The sequence below is a fragment of the Mustela nivalis genome, assembly GCF_964662115.1.
Source record: "Mustela nivalis genome assembly, chromosome: 12".
NCBI classification, from domain to species: domain Eukaryota; kingdom Metazoa; phylum Chordata; class Mammalia; order Carnivora; family Mustelidae; genus Mustela; species Mustela nivalis.
The window spans coordinates 74579701-74595739 of NC_139031.1; the positions used below are offsets into that span (position 1 = coordinate 74579701).

At 33.9% G+C, this 16039-nt stretch overlaps 1 long non-coding RNA gene across 1 annotated transcript in view; it reads right to left on the reverse strand.

The window, feature by feature from the left end:
• The window catches only part of LOC309845073, a 103307-nt gene extending 88049 nt beyond the window's left edge, over positions 1-15258 (reverse strand). Inside the window, exons 1-2 of the long non-coding RNA XR_014301016.1 lie at positions 15175-15258; positions 936-1047 (exon numbers count right to left, since the gene is read on the reverse strand). This is a non-coding gene — a long non-coding RNA (uncharacterized lncRNA). The remainder of the gene's footprint in view (positions 1-935; positions 1048-15174) is intronic.
• Between the last annotated feature and the right edge of the window lie 781 nt (positions 15259-16039).

Below are 16039 nucleotides of genomic sequence, written 5' to 3' on the forward strand. Positions count from 1 at the left end.
ATGCTTATTTTGAGAGGATTTAAGCAGTAAAAAAAAATATATATATAAACCTCTTTTTGGGATATTTAAGAATATCTTTACCAATCTGGTTTCAAACCTCTAACTCTAATTGTGTTGACCATTAAGCTGTAACAGCTTTGGTAGAAATACATTCTTCTAAGTGCTGAGAATTGAAATCTACTTGTTATAATGAAGTTTACTTGAAAAATTTCTCGCCTGCAACATTTATAGAATATTTAGATTTGGAAGAATGGCAGGAAGAATGCCTAATTTATATATTAGGTTGACCAACCAAAAAGCATTTTCAACTTTATGTTTTCATCTTTAAACTTTATGTTTTCATCTCTTTCTTCCTGAATGAATTAAAGGGATTAAGAGAATTCTGGTCCTTAAGGTGGAAGGTTGCACTGGGAACTGCTTTCTTCCCCAAGGGTAGAAGAATATTTAGATACTGAGGTTTGAGATCCCACGTCTGGGGATCCCATGGCTCATTTGAATGCTCATGTACAAGCATTCTGTTCCATGTATGAACACAGAGCCATGGCAGGTGGCCACCTAAGAGCAGAAAACATCATCTGTCCCATGGCTAAGGACCACCCTTCTGCACTGACATACCGTGACAGCAAGAAGAAAATGCTGTGCCCTTTAGTAAAACAACTTCTCTCGACGTGAAGCTAGATATCTGTCAGCAGGTTACTTGGGAATGGGACAGATAACTCGATATCAGTCTAACAGGGCAAATAGGTCTCTTAATTTACCAAGTAGTAACGGTGCACTTGGAATTCAAGTATATGAAACAGTTCATATTCTGCAAATGTAGCCCAAGGAAGGTGACTATGAAGTTATCAATAGAGAAGGAAAATTTGGTTCTTCCAGAATAGCTTGTTAATCCCTGCCCTGAAAAGCAACAGACATGAAACTACTGAAGAGATTACCTGTAAGACATGTCTGTCACCACACAACTTGGTTCAACACTGGTTCTCAACACTTGCTGCCTGCTTCACATTCAGGATTTTTAACATCGTTGTCATGCCCCACTTTCCTTATCTGTAAAATAAGAATAATTAAATTATTTATCTCATGGGTTTTTACAAGATTACATGAGTTACTGCATGAAGAGTTTTGAATAATTCCTGACACTAGAAAAATGTCATTCTTGATCTGTATTGTTTGGTTTATTGGTTTATTATCATTTTGCTTATGAGTGTGCCTTTAGGACATGCATATTACCATATTTGGAAAGATTAATTTGTCATAGAGGTTAATATGCTCTTGAGTAAAGCTGCCAGATTTAGCAAATAAAATTACAGAATATACAATTAAATTCTAATTTCAGATAGTGATTTTTTTCGGTATAAGCACATCCCAAGAACTTCCTGAATACTTATGCAATATTCTAACAGATTTTAAGCTCTTCAGTAAGTAACTGATTTTCTTCTCCTATAGTTCCAGTAAGATGGAGTCATGGAACGAGGTATAAGGTTAACCTCTCAAACCAAGTCAAAAAGCAACAACCAACTTTTGCTGAAACTGCTAACAACAGAAGCCATCTTTCCTGGGTGCTTGAAAGCTGTTAGAATATAACCTACTCACTGCCAAAATAGAGACTATGCAATAAAGAATAAACAAAAACAATATAGAAGCAGAGCAAAGAGTTGAGAAAGATTCGATGATCAAAAATGCTCTCAGTCCCCTGAGCCAGCTTGCCAGATGGGATATACTACGGGCCTTTTCATTTATAGGATCCATGAAATTTTTTTCTATTTAGCTAACATCGACTTGTATCAGATCCTTACTCTCATAGCTGAAAAATTTCTAGCTAATAAAACAAGTAAAGGTCATCCACAAGACTTGTGAATCAGAGAACTGTCTGAGCTGGGGGCTTCAGAATCTTACAATTCATCTTAACACGCATCCAAGTTCAGCATTCAGTAAACAATGGTCATTGTTCATAGCAGAGTTCGTACTTAGTAAATGTCTAAAGAATGAAACGTAACTAATTTGAGATGCGAGACTGAGTTGCAAAGATAGAGATTTTCTGTAAAAGGGCATTTAAACCAATTTATGTCATTCTAGTTCTTCTTATACTCAACACACTTTTATTTTCTCAAAGAATCATCATAAATATTCTACAGCAGCACAGAGCCGTTAGAAACATTTGGACAAGTTGAATTAGACAAGTGGAGATTTTAGTTTCCTAGAAATACATATACCTTACACAACAAATGGAAAATTGCTGGGGCAATTTGGGTTTGGGTTTTGTCAAACTTTCCCTGGTTGCCAAATTGTTCAATTCATCAGAAGACTTAGAACACAGATTTTTTTCCCCATCACTTGCTTGATGAGTATTGGAATACAGTCACAGCATCATTCCCTGATCCTCTCTTGTTTCTAATTTATTTTAGTGATGCAGAAAGGTGGTCTTTGTGGTTGATATCATTTTGGTCAAAGTCACTGCTGTGACTTATGCAATTAAAAAATAATGGGCAGTTGCATAGATCTTTGTGATATATAAGTTAACTTCTGCAATTCTGAAGCCAGATGAACGCAGGTCTGAAAGTCAACTCTGCTAATGATCTCAGGCAAGTTATTTTCTCTTTCTAGAACTCAGTTTTCTTACCTGAAAAGTAGACCTCATAACAGCACCTGCTTCATATTGTTGTTGCAAGGATTAAATAAGTGAACACATGTCGAGCTCTCAAAACAGTCTGGGGCATGTGGCAGCAGCATGTTAATTGTTAGCTGTTATGATTATTAATCCATTGGTCCTAATCTGCATCTTCTCAAGGAGTTAGCACATTATTTATTAACATACCTTATTCCCATAACGGGGTAAGATCAGGTTCAGAGAAATCAAGTAACTAGTCAAGATCACACAGCCTCAGGGGCAAATCGGTGTCCCAGCCTCAGATATAAATGGTGTGAAGAAATAGGAAATGTCTTCTATGGAGATGTTATTTATTTATTTATTTATTTATTTATGTTCTAGGAATCCATGGTCAGTGTTCCCAGAATGTAATAAGACGTGAAGTGCTTGGTTTTAAATTCAAGACATCCATTTGCCTGTATCATTTTATTTTCATTGAAAGTATAATTAGCCAAACCACTTATTTTAACAATGGGCCATTTCTGGGTGTACCTAAGTGAGGGAAATTTTCTAAGGAAAAAAACATTCTTCTCTGAGCTTGAATTTTGAGATGTAAGCTGTTTTTGTTATTTCTCCTTTTTATTTTTTTGGATTTCTTTTCTGTTTTTGTTTTCTGTTGGTGGTTTTTGCACTGTAGTTTTATCTTCTACTAAAAATAACTCATACTGACCTAGATAAAACTTGTCTCTGTAGGTAGGCAGATTGGCAAACAATAATTAAAAACCTGACTGTATTAAGAGCTACTTATATCAAAATATGGTTTACTGTGCTTTTCAGATAAGGGTTGCTCTTTGGTCTCTGATGAAGTAGCAAATACTATATCACCTCTAAACTTCAGCAGCTTATATATGGAATTTGCAAACATGAAGATATGGCAAGCACAAATTTGAAGCCTATGTTTAGACTCTTTAAGACCAGGCTGCAAATTCTAAGGCAGCATTTACTTAGTGGAAATTAAAGATACAACAATGACAATGCACAAAGAAACTACAGAGGTGATTTTGACCATAATGCTTTATTTGATCAATAAGGAAAGCAATTATCTTTGGCTCTATGAAACAAACTCTAATTAAAAAGAAAGATATTAATGTATATGATCTGAATATGTTCTACAATTCTAGGGACTGATAATGTACCAAATATGTGCCATTGAAATTATTAATAACTATTAAGTAAATGTTATTTGCTATTAGCTCCATTTTCTTTCCAGTAGATAAATGTGGTGCTGGACCATGTAATTTACACAATGAAGTCTTACTGACTGATTAACAAAGTTTAAAAAATCATTGGAACCATATGAAATACAGAAGTTGAAAACACAATTCCAATAAGAAAAAAATGTTCATATATTTTAAATAATAATAAATATATTTAACATTGCTCATACATATTTAAAAATTAGTTTATTCTTCTGTAGGGTATGGATTAATACCAAGTACAAATTTACTCTTGTACCATTAGAAATTTCCACTAGCCATGGAGGCAGTAAAAAGTGCTGTCTATAAGACTATCAGTTTACATATATAGCAAAGTATTTTATTTTTTTCAAAGTTCTGAATGTGACATATATGTGTGTGAATATATACATACACATACACACATATATATAGTAGAAAAGACACCTCAGTGCAAACAGTGATAAAGTTTTCTCGTGCAAGAGTTGCCCAAAAGTACTTCATTTCCTTCTGTCCAGCTTAGATTCCAACATCTGTCATCAGACTCACCCTGGAAAAATACCCTCAACCACCTCACCCACTCCTCCTGTTTTTGTCAACTCCTTGAGGAAAACTTCAGTCCTAGTAAATTCTCACTACTGAATGACTACTGGAAGTCATAACTAAGAAGAGCTACTGCTCTGAAAATTCATCGTCATTAGTTTCAAGTGAGAACTTAATGCTCTCTTACAATTCTACAAGATTACTCACTTTTTCAACTCTCACTTTCAAAAGAAAGAAAAAAAAAGATGACAAATATATACTTGGCTTTGATCCTACCTGAAGCCAAAGCCAACAACTGTGCATTAGATCCTATTCCTTCTCTACTCCTTAATGATAAAGTACCAGCAAATGTGCTCTCTCTCCTGAATCTAATTTTCTAAACCTTCTACTGGATCATTCCCATAAGAATATAAAGCTATATAATTTTTTTCTATTTTAAAGAAGTCACTTGATCCTTAATTCTTCAGTTAACACTCATTTTTCCTGCTTAGCAAAATTCCTGAAATTTCTTGTGTTTACTTGGTTGTTTCCAGTTTTCCCCCCTCACAGTTTCTCTTAAACTGGTTCAAGCAGGGCTTTCCTTCTGGAACCACTGGACATCTTCACTTGTCATGGAGGCACTGAAAGAGCCTCTCCATCCAAGGAGACAATGCTGAGCACAAGAAGCTCTTAATAAAAATGTATTATATCTATTGATTGGCAGTATTAATTTCTCCTTTATTCTTATTCTTACATAAAACACAGACACTCAAATTTTTGGCAGGTGAAATATTCATATTAACTTTTGGCAGGTGGAACATTCATATTAAGTTTTTTTCCTTTAAATATAATTGATTCCTAGCAACGTGTGGGGATGTCTTACTTATCTTTGCATTTTTAAGACTGGGACCAGTGCCTGCTCCCTACTAGGAGCTGAGTAACTTATTCCTGAATAATATAATTATTAAAGTCTCATTACTCTCAACCTCAGATACATAGCTACAGCCAGCAGGATTTAGATGTCAATAGAAAGACTGCATTTTTTCAGAGAGCTTCTTGCTTATCTTCACTGTAACTCCTTTCTCTCCTTTTACAATAATTTCTGATTTCCACTAAGCATTTGCCAACCATAAGACCAGTTGGTCTCTGCCATATCCATTGGTCCACATTGAGACTAATATGTTAATATCATTTTCCCTTTTAATGACAGGCAAAGTAGTTTCCTTTTCCTTTTTAAACAAATCCTTGGTTTTCATAATCTTTACCTTTGATCATCACTGTCTTTGCCAGGAGCTATTTGATTTTAATATTCAATTTTGAATAAGAATGCCAATTGGGAAAATCTTCCTTTGCTTTTAGGCTAAAAATCAGTTGCAATTTTAATTTATTTTCTTTTCCTTTAGGCAAAAGAAATGTTTTCAAAGACACTGCATTTTATAAACACTGCATATGATAAAGTTAAATACATAGAGAAAGAGAATGTTTTTATTGTGGCGGTGATTCTTCTTCCAGAATTCTAAGAAAGCAGAGGGCTGGGTTGTCATCTTAAGCAGCGACAGGTAAAGTAAGACGTTTTATTTGTTAACGAAGGATCAATGGCAAGATGTCAGTTTTTAAGCTCTTGATTTGGTCTTTGACTGGGCTGAGAATATCATTTCATGGCTATTAAGTAGCCCCCCAACTGCACTTTCTTTACAATGATGGATGCCGTTTCCTTTGCCACAATGTTTCAGCATAGTATGTATAAGTACTATTTGCCCTAAAGTTCATGTTATTGATGCATAATGATATTAAATGTGATGTTCTCATTTTATATGTTGACCAAGTTTCTTGCCCTATTTATTTGATCCTTTGAACTTTTTCAACCTCTTGCTGTATTTCCTATACAAATCTATTTCTCTTCAAGGCTTGAGTTTTAGCATAGCCTTATTTTGATATATGACTGTTAAAATGTAATTTGTGTCAATAAAATATTGTAAAACTGGGCCATCTACCTCTGAGTCTCTCTCTATAGGCATAGAATGAATAGAGGTAGACACAAGTTAAATTTCCAAAGATTAAAGACATTGCTAAAAGGCACCAGCAAATTCTTATTAGTATTTGTAATATTAGAAAACAGGTAATACTAAAACTGAAGTCTCTCACGAGTTAAAACACACACACACACAACAGGGGCGTCTGGGTGGCACAACTGGTTGAGCATCAGACTCTTGGTTTTGGCTCAGGTCATGATCTCAGAATCCTGAGATCAAGCCCCAAGTTGGGGCTCCAAGCTCTGTAAAGAGTCTGCTTGAGGTTCTCTCTTCCTCTCCCTCTGTCCTTGTTCCCTGCATGAGCTCTCTCTCTCTCTCTAAAATAAATATTTCTTAGATAAAGAAAAAAATAGAAATAAAAACTAAAAGCACAAGTATTTACATATCCTCTTAAAAATACTAGTAGAGAAAACAGCATCTCTGTGTTAACATTTCAATGATGGGTGTCTTTCACAATAATAAACCTAATTTAACTCCTTAAAAGTGAAATGTTAGTAGGTAGTTAGGATAGATATATTCTTTTATCCTTATATTTAAACAAAATGTGATTTTATATGCTAATTTGGCACTCAAGAGATATCCTTTAAATGCCTTTCCTGAAAGCAAGAACTGCCACTGAGTATATGGAAAGTTGCTGCCCAAAGTCTGTCTATCATAAACTTCATGAAAGGTATTCTGAGAATCTTTTCTTTTTTATTTTTTCTTTCTGGTGAGGAAAGAGAATGTGGGATTTCCCATATTTCCTGTAATAATTTTGGCTGTGAAATACTTAGAATTACTAATTTATTATAGTTATAAACATATATGATTTTTCATTAAGAAATTTAACTCTGTATTAACGAAGGTTAAGAATCTAACACCATTTTTAAGTTGTTAAAGGATATAGAAAATTGAACAAGTCACCAGTAAAATAATCATTGTTTACAAAGTGAACACTTTCATCTATAAGACTGCAGATCCAAAAATAGAACACTGCAGTATATAAAAACGTTTCATTTCCCCAAATTAACCTTCATTGTGACTTCTAGTTTTGCCTGGTCTTTATCTTTAAATACCTCCACTTTCTTTTGTTTCTTTAACATAATGCCTGTGAAATTTATCCATTCTGTTGCATGTAAAAATGGTCCTTCCTTAATATACTTGTTACAGTATTTTTTATACTTATAAAAAAATAGAATGTAACATTCCTTCATTAATATACTCACTATAGTATTCTTTTCATAAATGTAAAAAATAGAGTTATCCATTTTATTATTAATAAACACTTGGCTTATTTCCAGTTTTGCTATAGTAATAGTGCAATGATAAGCAGCTTATATTGATTTTACTGAATGAATGTAAATACTGAATTGAATCAATGACAAAGAATGGAATTGCTAACCACAGGGTTCATATTTGCTCAGCTCTAGTAGATGTTGCCAAACAATTTAATAATTTCCTAAAATGGATGCACCAAGGTACATTTTTACCAATACTAGATGAGCAGTTCAGTTGCTCTATATCTTTATGAATGCTTGGCGTGTTTGTACATTTTTAAAATTGGGCATTTTGATCGTGTGTTGTGGTATCCTATTCAAGTTTTAATTAGTATATCCCTGATGAGTATTATATTTTTTGTTTTATATGTGAACTCAGTAGCAAGATCTTGTTCAACTGTTATGCACATTTGCTATCTATGTCTCAATTTTTAACTGGTTTTTAGTTTATTTTACATTGTGGTTAGTAGTCTTTGTCAAATATAATTCACCACCCATTATTTCTTCTGCTCTGTGTCTTAACTCTTCCCTTTGAGGATGAGATCTTCCCATAAGCAGAGCTTCTTCATTTCAACTTTGCCTAAGTCTAATTTTTCAGTATTTCTTTTAAGACTAAGAATATATTAATATCTTTATTTATATTGTCAAATAAAGAAATATTTGCAAATCTTAGGGATATGAAAATATTCTCTAATATATTAATCCTTAAGAATTCTTGTCTTCACAGTAACATTCAGAATTATTTTTCATTTAAATTAAGGTTTACCTTTCTCATACAAATATTTGCCTGAGTGAGTAGCATTTACTGAAAAAATTATCCTTCCCCAAATGAAAAGCAGGATCATTTGTCATTTAAAAAAATTATTCAAGTTAATTGAATAATTTCAAGTTAAAACTGTAAATCTAAGAGGAGTTGCTATCAAATTTGATCTGTGTCTTATCAGTTATTTAAATAGGTAAGACAGGCTGTGAGACCAGGAACATAGGTTCTTCTGACCTCTCAACACTTGAGCAAGTCTTACTAAATACTACAGTCTCATCTCAGTCTCACATTAGTAATTCAAGGAGAAAAGCATCTTTTTACTCCGGATAAAATGGGACTATCAGTAGTGGCCTTAAGTGGAAGACATCTATTGCTTGTTGTTCGGCTACCTCCCAAGGTCCAATGGCAGCAAAGACAATACTATGGCAGAAATAGATGATATTGTTCCAAATGAATTATTAATAAATTGATATTTGCTTGAAGATGCCTCACTAAAGACCAGGAAAGAGAGAAATAGGACAAAACCAAAATAAATTCTATTTTTATTTTATTTCCTTGAGTAAAGACTAGATGACAGCAAATTATACTGCTATTGCTTGAATTATTCCAATGCTACATTGAGGTTTGATAAGGTCAATCTGTAATATTCCACATTTTCAATAGAGGAACTATATTGACATTAACACTTGTAAGTGACAGAGGTTCTTGAATTCATCTAAACATAACATATTGTGAATTAGAGAAAATTTTCATGGCTAGCAGAATATTTATACTTTGTTTAGAAATCTGTTACTAGGTTACTTGGGTGACATCAGTATTAAAATGAATGTCAAATAGTTAAGATGATAGGTCAGGAGGATGGCTTTTTATTTGGGTGTTAATGGAATGAAGCCTTATAGCACGACAGGGATAGAAAGGACCACAGCCATCACTTGGATTAGTAGTTCACAAAACTTTTTCTTTGTAGTTCAAATCGTAAGAAAGTCCAAGTATTAAAAAGCTAAAAGCAAAGCAGCTCTATTAAAACAGAAGTCCCACCTGCTCTTAACTTTCCTCTTGTCCCCATCAAAACACAACATCAGAGGAGTTTCTGAGAAATCTCAAAGAATCCTTGTGGGTTTGAAAACCCGTGATTTGGTGCAACGTTGCCTTTTAGACATGGGGACAAGTCCTGAGGCTGCTGAGAGGAGAAACAGGCAAGAAAATCATTCTGTTCCTTCAGGCTCTGTTCACCCGCCACCCCAGGGGGCTGCCCTACGCCCTGCTGCTCCCACAGCTCTTCCAGAGTCTTTCAGAGTAAATGTTCTGGCTCTACTGAGATAAGGGAACTCAGGAGAAAATCAAAGGGAAGGACTTGCAGTCTGTGCGACTGAGTCAACAGAGAGGGAGAAAGTGGAGCAGTTATTTCTCAGTACAGCCTAAGGCAGTCTGGTTTGTATCAGGAATGCTATTCTGGTAAATTCAGCACTCCACTTACAGTGTTGTTGTCTTTAGTACAAGAAGACATGAAAAAGTTACTGGTATAGCCTACACAAACTTTTTCTTTCTGTGAATTTGTTAATTGGAGAAAGTACTTAAGACTTCAAACATGTGTGCTAATCTGCGTTTTCTTTCTATATTAAAAACAGTATTTTCTCTGAAATAGTGTTTATTTTTTTAATTTTATCATTCAACATTGAGAATAATTCATGCTTACAGAACTCTAATAGAAAGAATCAGAATGTTTCCTCAAACTCTAGTACCTATTTTGTGCAGGTAAAAACTGCCAAAAATACCCCTTCCACACATACATAGGCACATTCAGTCAAGATCCTTAGGCCCTTGAGAAATCAACAAATTCTGAAGTATTTTAAAAGACTGCTATTAGCAGTGTAACTGGAAGAGTGAAGAAAGTAAATTCATTAGAGGGTTTTTGAGGTAATTTCTTTGACGGCTGATTAGCTTCTTCTGCTTATTAGAATTCAGAACAAAAAACCACATTAATATATTTAACATACCCCAATACTTTCTCTAAATTTTGGAAGGGTAATGAGCAGATCAATCAATCTATAATGAACCACAAGTGGGCTATAAAACAATGCTTATGCTAAAGTTTTGAGTACCTCTTATATAGAAGTAATGCTAGCTTCTAGACTGAGTTGAAAAAGCCCCCCAAAGTTGAAAGAATGCAGGAAAATACAGCCTTTAGTGAGGGCAAATATCACCTAATCAAAAATAACTCATAACTGATAGATATTGGATATGAGGAAAGAGAATATTAAATGAATTGTTACAACTTTAGTACATAAGCTCAAAGAAAGAGAATATTAAATGAATTGTTACAACTTTAGTACATAAGCTCAAAGAAACACTTTATGTAATGTTCTAGGAATCACCAAGTTTTCCAGTATGACTGAGGGGAGCAGGCCCTATTCCTAGCTCTGTGTAAACATCAATCACCATTATTTCTAATTCTTCCAGGTGCTTTTCACCTGGCCTTGATTAGTTTCCACACACACAAATGTTGATAAGTACTTAGCTGACTATCCTCAAGGGAACCTTCTACTGATCTCTGAAATTCTCTCTCTGGAACTCTTTCCTCACAGGATTCTGTGCATACTGTGAACCCCTGCTGCTTTGATCTTCCAGATTCCCAGCTATTGCCAACCCAGAAGACCTATAGAACTATACGTGGGTTTGTCCTCTGTAATGCCCCAGATTGAAAACTCATTATGCAGTAAGCGTGGGATTCCTAGGGTTCTATGTTTCTCCCCACTTCATTCCTAAGGGATCCTTTTTCTTCATTTTGTGATGCCCAGTGTTTTGAAAACCACTTTTTCATAATCTTGTTCATATTTTTTTTAATAGTTTCACTCGGAAGCATGATCTGGTTCCTGTTATTCCATCCTGGCCAGAAGCTGAATTTCTGTACTGACTGTCTTGCTTCTTACGGATAACTCATTTATGTCTTATTGAAGACATTTTTCATTCTGTTAATGTCAGATTATAAGTCATATTATGTCTTATTCCTGAAAAGTGTCTTCATTTTGCTCTCATGTTTGACGTTTTCCTAAAGTAAATACAGAATATTACATAATTTTTCACTGTTTGAAAATCAAAGATATATTTACATGGACTCCTGACCTTTTATTTATTGCCTTCCTGCATCTAAGTGTCATTCCTTTTGCTTTTAACTATTGTATTTCTGGGTGTTTTATCTGCTTAGTTTGTGATTCTTCAGTTATGCGTTCAGGTCTTTTAGTTTTTCAAACCCATAAATTTCTAGTCCCTTCTCTACTGCTGTAACCTGTCCCATATTCTGTATATTCTCCCATCTGGAAATGACCATTATAAATGTACTAGAACCCTCTCTTTTCTCCTATTTCTCATATGTTTATCTGTCTGTTCTTATGTGAGCGTATTCCCATGTCTAACAGTTCTTTAATTTTCTTCATTAAAAAATTTTTAGGTTATTTATTATATTAAAAGTCACTATTTTTTCATTTCTAGATATTGATTTTGCTCTCTTATGTAATATTTTAAAGTTGTGTTGGCTTATGGAATTCTGATCTCTTCTCCTGTGTGGTCCAGGACTGGGGATTCAAGTTTTCATAGATTTTTTTTTTCCCCTTCCATAGCATAAAGGAAAGAAAGACTCCATTCTTTAGCTTGTCTCTTTCATTTTTAGAGATTATCTATCATTTCAAGTGCTCCAGCTGTTTGAGTGGTCTTTAGCATCAAGCTTTCTTCCAAGTAAGGCCACATCACTATTCACCATAGTCCACATGGAAACCAAGCCCGCAGGGCCTGGCAAGGATCACCAGTGTCAACTTGATTTCTTTACTCTAAGATTCTTCTTCTTCCCCTTTCTGATTTGAGACAGGGCTTCCTTTTGACCATTTTCTGAAAAAATATTTGCCATATAATGACACTTTGGCCATGGTTTATTGATAGTTTTTATGAAGTTTTGCCTGGATAGTGATCCACACTAGATCCATTTGCTAAGATTGTCAGAAAACTTTATGTAACTTTTAATACACATTATTTAATTTTTTCATAATAATGGCCCAATGAATAAATGAATACAGGGGGGTAGAGACTAAAAAAACAAAACAAAACAAAAAGCTAAGGCTTAGGTATTTTAAAAGACTTGACCAGAATTACATGATTAGTAAATATTTTGACTATGATTCAAATCCAGGTCATGACATCTTGTGGTTATGCACTTAGCCATTAACCTCTACAACCTGTCTCTAAAGAGACAGGACATTTTGACATCTTACAGATGTATTTTTCTAAAAGGAGAAAGGACCTCAATTATTTGACCTAATATATGAGTATATCCTATGTTCTTAGCTATTTAAGTATCTGGTAAATCTGCTTGAATTACTGATATTGGAGAAAAATGCAAGAAAATAAGGAAAAATAACATCATAATTTTAGACATTGGCAGGTGGATTAAGCTTATATCTCTTCCTTTGCTGAAAAGTTACAATATTTCAAAATCCATAGATGGCTACTGGTTACCTTCCTCTCATGAAAATTCTGAATCCACTTTGTGATGTGCTAAAATCACACACACTATTTGAAATTATTTATGATCAGTCCTTGATATTGCTAGTGCTTTATCTGTTTATCTTGAATTAAAAAGCTTACTTAGTGATGTATTGTCCTCAATTCAGCTTGCTATTTCAGCACTACTGTCATTTGCATTTAAAAAGGCAAACACTTAAAGCTCTGATGAATTTCTTCTTTCAACAGCAAAAGCACCACTTCCTCCATAAATGAGGTTAAGTAGATACATGTCATTGATTTATTATCATTTTCATCATCACATCCCTATACCAAAAAGCAAAGTTCAAATTATTTTCTTTAAATGTTGACACTCTCTGTATGATGTTTCTTCTACCCTGCAGAATTTTCCGAAGAGTTTCTCAAAAATCACATAAATTTTAGAAACTCCCAGTGAATTATACAGACATAAGCATTCATGTCTCTTATACACACAGATTACTGCTTATCCGAAGTTCGAAGTCAGATTGAATCCTACTTTTTTTTCATTCCAGTCCCAATTAATTTAGAAAATAACACTATTTTATAAGCACCATGTCTTAATAATCCTTAATCCTTAAGATTGTCCTAAGTATTTTCTAATTCCCTTAAAATTGTAAGACTTGCATGGTATACCACCCACATGGTTATCAGCAAGGATAATTATACTAGTGATAGAAAAACACTGAAGGACACCAGATGGGACTTTTTCAATGTGACAAAAGTTGTGCAAGTTTATGGGGATGACTGAACAAAAGAAGAATTTATCCAGGGATCAACTTCTAGACCCCCAGAATAGCTCACTTCAAGTATGTGAGGTGTAGGTAGTTTGTTTGTGAGGTGTAAGGGATTCATTCCAATATATGCATGGTGAGAATGTGGACAGATTTTAGAAGCTTGCCTTCACTGTTTGGTACTCCTGTGTTCTGCCAACCATCCCGGAAAACCCCTGCCTGACTATGTCTTGGCTGCTTCTGGAGACTTCAATATCTGTGTATTGCACTATATTCTAACCACAAACCATCTATTATGAACTCTCTTTGAGATTCAATAAAGTTAAAGTTAGTCATCCAAAAATATTGGTCAGTGGGTCTCAGCTTTAGACTTTTGCGAGAGCCATTCCTGTATGGTCATATAAAATTCTAAAACTTTAATTAATCAATTCCAATAGAAGCTTGACAACCATGCTAATTATCAACAGAATCTTGGCAATGTTTTCAGAAATTAGTCTCAATCATGTTTAGTCTAATCAGTTACTGTAATAGCATAATTCTTGCCAGTTTATTTGTAGACAGGTACCATAGGCTAATATGAGAAATGAATCCAGCTTCTTTAATGATATGTATAAACCACTGGATTAACAGATGTGGAATCTACCCATTTTAATGTATTTAATTTGAAATAATTCTCTCTATTAATTCAGGAACTTTTCACTGGTTACTTGCATCGAAATGTAACTTAATTGATATATTTTCTCAATATTGGCTGTGAGTTATCCTATTCTTGAATACATTTTTGTGGTATTCTTATAATTTCTTGGTTATAAATTTTTAGAGGTAGACTTTGTATGTATTAGTGGTTAGGTAAGAGTCATACTGTTAAAGCTTCAGTATCTACTAAATGAGTGCCTTCCAGGAAGGTTATATTAATTTATGTACCCAACAGCATTACTAAATCACCAATAGTAGAATGAGGAGGAAGATGAGGACGAAGGGGAGGTGGAGAGGAAGGGCAAAGACTGCTACTACTACTTTCTAATTTTGGTCATGGCTAAGGCTCTATATCCCCTGAAAAGTTTTTGCCTCTAAAATTTAACAATTCAAAAACCTACATAGATTTCTTTTCTTGAATGCACTGGATCATGCTTTTAAACATGACTGATTAAATTATTTAAAAAAATTCAAATCAAATATAAGGCTTGAAGAATTACCTAAATATTTCGGAATATAGATATATAAGAGAGAGTGACAACAAAAAGGAAAAGCCTCAATGGAGAATCTAATACTTTCTAGATAGACTCATACACGGACACATCATCATGAAATTTCAGAAGGACTGAAAAAAAAATATAAAAGTGGAGATTAAAAAAGACATTTTGAATATCATATAAATGATATTCAAAAAGTACTATCAATTACCTAGAAATCAATAAAAAAGATTCAACACGTACTTTCATCAGCTATCAAATTGTTAACCATACACGTATAGAATAAAAACATTTTCAAACAGAAAAATTCAGAAAATTTACCTCTTTTACATTCTATTCTTAAGGAGGTTGCTTCAAGTTGTGCTCTGGTAAATTCGAAAGGTAAACCAAGAAGTAATAAGCAAACTGCGGATCCAACCTAAGAAATGAAAGAAAAGACATTCCAGGTGAAAAATCAAGAATTATAAGTTTAATAGAAGTATATGTTTTTAGGCATGATGATGACTGTCAAGAAAAAAAAGCAAAGTAATTGAAGAGAGTTACAAGTTGACTTTGTAGATAGTATCTGTGTTTACTAGGTACATTACTTTTTTATGGATTATAAAATAAACTTTGGAAATAAAAAACCTTTTATTATAATTGATATTTATTAATAAAAATATGTTAATAGAAGAAAACCATGTCACTGAAAATTTCTGTACCCTAAATCATAAGCAAATGTATGTGTGTACATACGCAACACTTAGTAACTTTCTTATTCATCAGTAGATATATGGGAACTCCAGAGTTTTGCAGTATCAATGAATCTCCTCATTCACTAACAAATCTGGGTTTCTAACTTGATGAATCCAAATATACATGAACCCTTCTTAGAGAGCAGCTTATTAGTCAAAAGTTCATGAGAACATGTATCTTTTCAAATAAGTGTTTTTGCTTTCTTTGGGTAAATGCTAACTAGTGGAAGACCTGGATCCTATGGTATTTCAACTTTTAATTTTTTTGAGGAGCCTCCATACTGTTTTTCCTCGTAGCTCCACTGGCTTGCATTCCCACACAGTGCACAAGACTTCCTTTTTCTCCACATCCTTGCCAACACTTGTTATATCTTGTGTTTCTTATTTTATCCCTTCTGACAGGTGTGAGGTGACAGTCCACTGTGGTTTTTATTTACATTCCCTGATGATAA